Consider the following 5,605-nt stretch of genomic DNA (forward strand, 5'->3'; position numbering starts at 1 on the left):
ATATTATACTTAGTACTATTAAATATATAGACTAGTTTTTGTACAAAAAAAAAATACATCTCATTCAAGTTAGATTTTGGATGTCACTAAATGAAATTTTTGGTGTAAAATTCTACAGGACTAAGGATTATGCTTAATTTTGGTTAATGTTATTTAGACTTTGTAACTTCGATTACTCTATCGTGATTCAAATGTCATTTTTGTGTAATTGAATAACGAAGAAAATTGTAGATTTCTTTTGAATATGTCTACATGTGTAAGGTGTTAGTTTAATATAATTGAGACGTTCCTTGAAAAGTCGAAGTCATAATCCTTTAGTATATGAGTATATATGTAAGTTGAAGTCAAACAAACTATGGTTACCGAATTACCGAACCGAAAAATACCAAAATCGAACTTAGAAATACCGAACCATACCGAATTATTTTGGTATGTTAATGGTATAGTATTTTTAGAAACCGAAAATCAAAGTTACCGAACCGAAGTTTCAAATACCGTACCATGCCATACCATGCCCACCTCTATGCACAACCCAAGTAAAGGTTCTTGACATTCTTTTAGGGATCATATTTTAAAGCCTATGTGATTCTCACACAGAATGCAGGAAATGAACAAGAGAAGCAAAGCTATAATTCTAACAGACATGATATGGGAAAACTCAAATAGATGAAATCAGAGTTCTTTTTGTTAATACAAACACAAGTGAGGTGCTGCATCACCTTCAACACAGTTCCGTTAAAAGGTTAAGACACAAATAAACTGGAATTCAAGTCAAGATCAATCTGCAGACAAGACCAAGAGACTTTGAATTCTAATGCTTCTGTGTAAGATCTACAATTCTGAGTACAATAACTACACTTTTCAAATACACCTTAAGCAGCTAGAAAGTCCCACAATCCCAAGGATGCACAGAAGATTCAACATTCAGAGTTCAGAGTTTGAAATCCTTTTTAGACCTTTTCCCTGGTCCTATTTTATTGCAGAAAAGGAACAGGTTGATTTTAAAAAAGGATGCACAAGATTTAGACATTTTCACAAGCAGTGGCCTACTCCTAATTTTTTTTTTCTTTTCAATCTGGACAAGTATTCCTAACTCACCTAGTGTCACTTCTAAGTTCACTTGTTGTTAATGTATCCTTAGCTGGTTTTTAAGACTGCACAAAGCGAAAAACACATCTATCCAACATGACTAAGTTCAGTTTCTATCTTCTAATTGGACTTTAAACTAACAAACTCATGAACATATCTCAATGTGGGAAAACATGATGTATCATCTAAAGTATCACAAAGAAGGAGTCAATTATACCCCTAAGACACTATACTATTACCTTAAATTGATGCAAGCCACTGATTTCCTTCCTTTTAAGGTCTTAATGTTTCTTAGAAAAAGGAGAAAACAGACCATCTTTCAAACACAGATGAAGTCAAGTCAATGCACACAGAACTTACATATAGATCTTAACTATGAATCCAGCCTAACCACATATTAAGGATTCTATTGTACCTTATCATATCATCCACATAGAACTTTTCTCGCCTTATTTTCAAACGAACAGTATTCCTTTTTTAAAGCATTTTCCTCTTTCTAGTTTTAAGCAAAGACTGCAATCTTTCATATTACCATATATTATCTAGCCTAATCAACCCACCCCTCTTAAAACATATTTGAGAAAACAAGAAAAACTCATTTAAGTCCAAAGTCAAAACATCAAGGCCAGGTTTATTAGTCTGAGTGAACAGTTGTTAATGCACAAGAAGTTCATTTTTAGGATCTATTTAACTCAGCAAAATGGAAAAGAAAACACCAAGTGTGCAAAGGTAGAAGGTTACACCCCCTGGACTTATGAAGAATGCCATGACAATCTCTTATTTTGGGAAGAAAGATACAATGGGTCAAGTGATACCTGACCCTTTTTCAATCTTCTCCTAAGATGTCTTTAAAAGACTTTCCCATTAGCCAAGTGGTTTCAGCCCACACATCTACACCTATGGCCCTCTTTTATTACCCTTAAGCATATACCAAAAGAAAGACTGGACAATTCATATATTAAAGCCAAACATTTCCTTAAGGTTTCAGCTACAATTTCCCCTCCTTTTTTCTTTCTGTTTATCCTCTTCTTTTATTCAAACTAGACTTATAAGATATTTCCTACTTATCTCCATCTCTTAAGCCTAGACAATCAAGGACAGCGAGTTATTATCACCATATTCTTCACTCGCACAAAGAAAGAAAACGAGCCCTCATGTTTTAAAAAGCCAAGAAAAAAGAAAAAGCCTACGATCTCTAAGCTCTGCTCAGAACTTAACCAAACATGACTTGTTATATCCCGTATTTTGTACATTGGGATATTCCGAGCTAATTGCGGAAAGTTAACGACAAGGCTATTTTCCGACTTTGTTTTAAGGTGCAAGTTGTTTATGATTTTATTGGATGGAAATATTGAGGAAAACTAGGGGCTAAAGTTGAAAAATTTATTTCGTAAAATGGCCAAATGGCAGTGGCCGTGTGGGGCATGTGGGACCCACCCTCGGTTGGCCAAATTTGACTAGTTCAAGCTACGAAGGGTGTACGTGATTACTTTATATTTGCAGTGGTTAGAAGTAAAGAAAAAAATGTTCATGAGAGGGCCTAGTGGCGGGTAATAGTGTGTGGGCCATAGGGCCACATGTGTTAATTATATATGGAGATAAAAGATGACAAATTAAGTCATCTTCATCATTTTCATCCCTTAGAAATTTCAAGAAACTTGAGAAAAGAACAAGAGGCCATTCGGCCAAGCTCTCTAGCCGAACAAGACCATGAAGATTTGATCAAGAAAATTATTTTCTTCTGCAATTCTAACCAATTGAAGGTCCTTATTAACGTGCTTAAAAATTGATAATCATGTTTGTTTACTTCTACAGTTTAAACTCATTGACGGTATTATATTTCGTATTTTTTGTACGTCGGATTATTACTTAATTAGGCGGGGCCCACACATTGAGATTTTTTTTTTTTGGGACATGCGATAATTTATATGAATCACATATGTGAAGTTAAACATAACTCAAGAAGGACCCTTGAGCCAAATCAAAGTGGAAGTCCTCCAAGCAAAATATTTTTAAGTAACGTTTTCGGGTGATCCGAGCCGAGGCGGCGAGAACGGTATTATAAGCTTGGAATTTGGAAAAATACCAAAAATAGAAGTTGTAGATAATTGAATTATCTTTCCAAACATAGGTCGTGAGCCCACAAGTGACGTCGGGATAAGGAGATATGGACTTTTTAAGGCGGAAAGGTCAGTGGGCTAGGCCCAAACCGGGCCCAATCGGGTTAGGCCCATGACCCATGCCTATTTAAGTGAAATTTCAGCCCTTTCATCTCATTTTTCAGACCGAGAACACCAGAAAATTCTGGAGAAAGAGAGAGAGAAGAGCCTTGGAGAGAAGAAAAATCAATTTTGACCAAAATACGAGCCCCACAATTTCGGCAGCCCTACGAAGAGAAAAGTGTTGTGCACCAGCTGCGTTGTCTTCAATTTGAGCTAAAAATCAACTTGAGTGAGAAGAGTGATAACGTGGGGGTGCATGCTTAAGGTATGAATACGTGTTCCCTTTTCATTGTTAACGAGTTTATTTAGAATTTTAACGGATTAGCAATTTTAGGAATAACTCGATAAATTCGTTTGTTAGTCATTGTGAATTATGGAAGGAGATTCGAAGAGAATTTTGATGAAAATAAATGTATTTAACTTGTAAAATTCGAAGGCCGTTGTTATTGATGTTGTTCATATGAATTTAAACTCCTTTACGGAAATAAAATTATTAAATAGTTATATCGCAAATTTGGTTGGTTGAGAAAATTTAGAAAATAGTGTATGGCTGTTTTATGGCATACGTAGTGGTATTGGAAATGATGTTAATACTATTGGTATTGTTGTTGATGTTGTTGGTTACTGAATTGAGAATGCAGGCTAGGCATATAAAAACGGGGAAATGTCGCCCAAATTTCGTAGACAAATGCTAACTTAGGATTGAATTCCTAAGCACCTATAGCTAATGTTTGGTATTTATTGACGTATTGTAGATCGTGAGAAGTCGAGACTAAATTTCGAATTAGCTTAGGAAGCGGAAGAGGTATGTAAAGCCTAACCTTTCTTTCTTTTGGCATGTCTTAGTGTAAGTAAGCTATGATACGAGTCTCGAGGTAACTCTAATCTGATGATCCGAGCATGTCTACGATTCTTTTTTGCTTCTTGATATTCGTACTCTTAATGTAGTCGAATTATGGTTCTTATGTCTTTTGTATGACTAAATTCCAAAGGTTGCATAAAAGTTTTGTTTTCAAAAGAGTTATATGTTGAATAATGTCCCTAACTTTCACAGAAGGTCTCGGATCACCTCGACATATCCGTAGAAAGTCTTAAAGTGGATAATGGCCGTAACTTTCAGGGCGGACTCGGATTGGTTTGATATACGACTATGATCCCTATGGTTCTGATGTTTATGATGTTTGATATGTTTCCGAGTGGCGTCCGAAAGATATTTGATATAACTTTTGTCCCGACTTTCAAATGACAGTTCGTTTAGACTATTTCATTGAGTCTTTGGAAATGTTTTAATTGCATATGGTTTCTCGGCTACTCGCTCGTGCAAAAAGCTCGATATGTCTTTCACCGAGTCCCGGCCAGACACGCATTCATGCAACTCCCCGCATTATTCACCGAGTCCCTCACTAAAGGGCCGGGACACGCTATACGTATATGTATACGATGATGTGATGATACGGGGATGGCGGCCGGAGAGGGTATGATGATTACATTCACCGAGTCCCCTCGTTAGAGACCGGGACACGCCATACACCGAGTCCCTCACTAGAGGACGGCACGGTATATATATATGTATATGATGACATGATGACATGCATCTGATGATTTTATTTACCGAGTCCCTCACTAGAGGGCCGGGACACGCTATATGTACACATGATGGTTTTATGATATTGACATGCATGATATATGTTCTCAAAGGCAAGTCTTATGATTTTCTGGTCAGTATACTTGTTTCTGTAATTCCTATTTCGGTTATGATCCCGTTTAATGTGTTTAGGGCTTTACGTATAAATTGTATTCCGTGCTGTCACACACCAGTCCGATAGAGATTGGCCAGTGGGCACCCGACCCCTATTTGGGGCCGAGCGAACCCGCTAACTCTCGTAACACTTTCATGTCAGTGGGACAGCACAATCAGCAACATGGGTACACAATGAAAGTTCTTCGGAAACAAACATGCTATTTTCTTTTCGGATCAAATAAAATCTGTAATATATAAAACATATAGAACTTGTAATACAATGTGTGATAACCATCGGCTTACATAGCCGCTTACATGACATCTTATACCCGCGACAACTGTCTTGCCAAAAAGTCTGCAACATGGAACACGAATTTTATCATAATGGAACTGGCGGCCTCGGAGAAAAAGGAGCTCGCCAATCCCATTGGAACATCTTCTGCTAATATCTTCAACTCATACGGGTGTACACAACGGCATGAAACCTACGGCCTGCGAAGAAAGGGGGTCGATGCGAGATATGTGCGAGTATGTAAACCATGAAAAACAATAA

This window comes from Lycium ferocissimum, chromosome 7 (genome assembly GCF_029784015.1).
Source record: "Lycium ferocissimum isolate CSIRO_LF1 chromosome 7, AGI_CSIRO_Lferr_CH_V1, whole genome shotgun sequence".
NCBI classification, from domain to species: Eukaryota; Viridiplantae; Streptophyta; class Magnoliopsida; order Solanales; family Solanaceae; genus Lycium; species Lycium ferocissimum.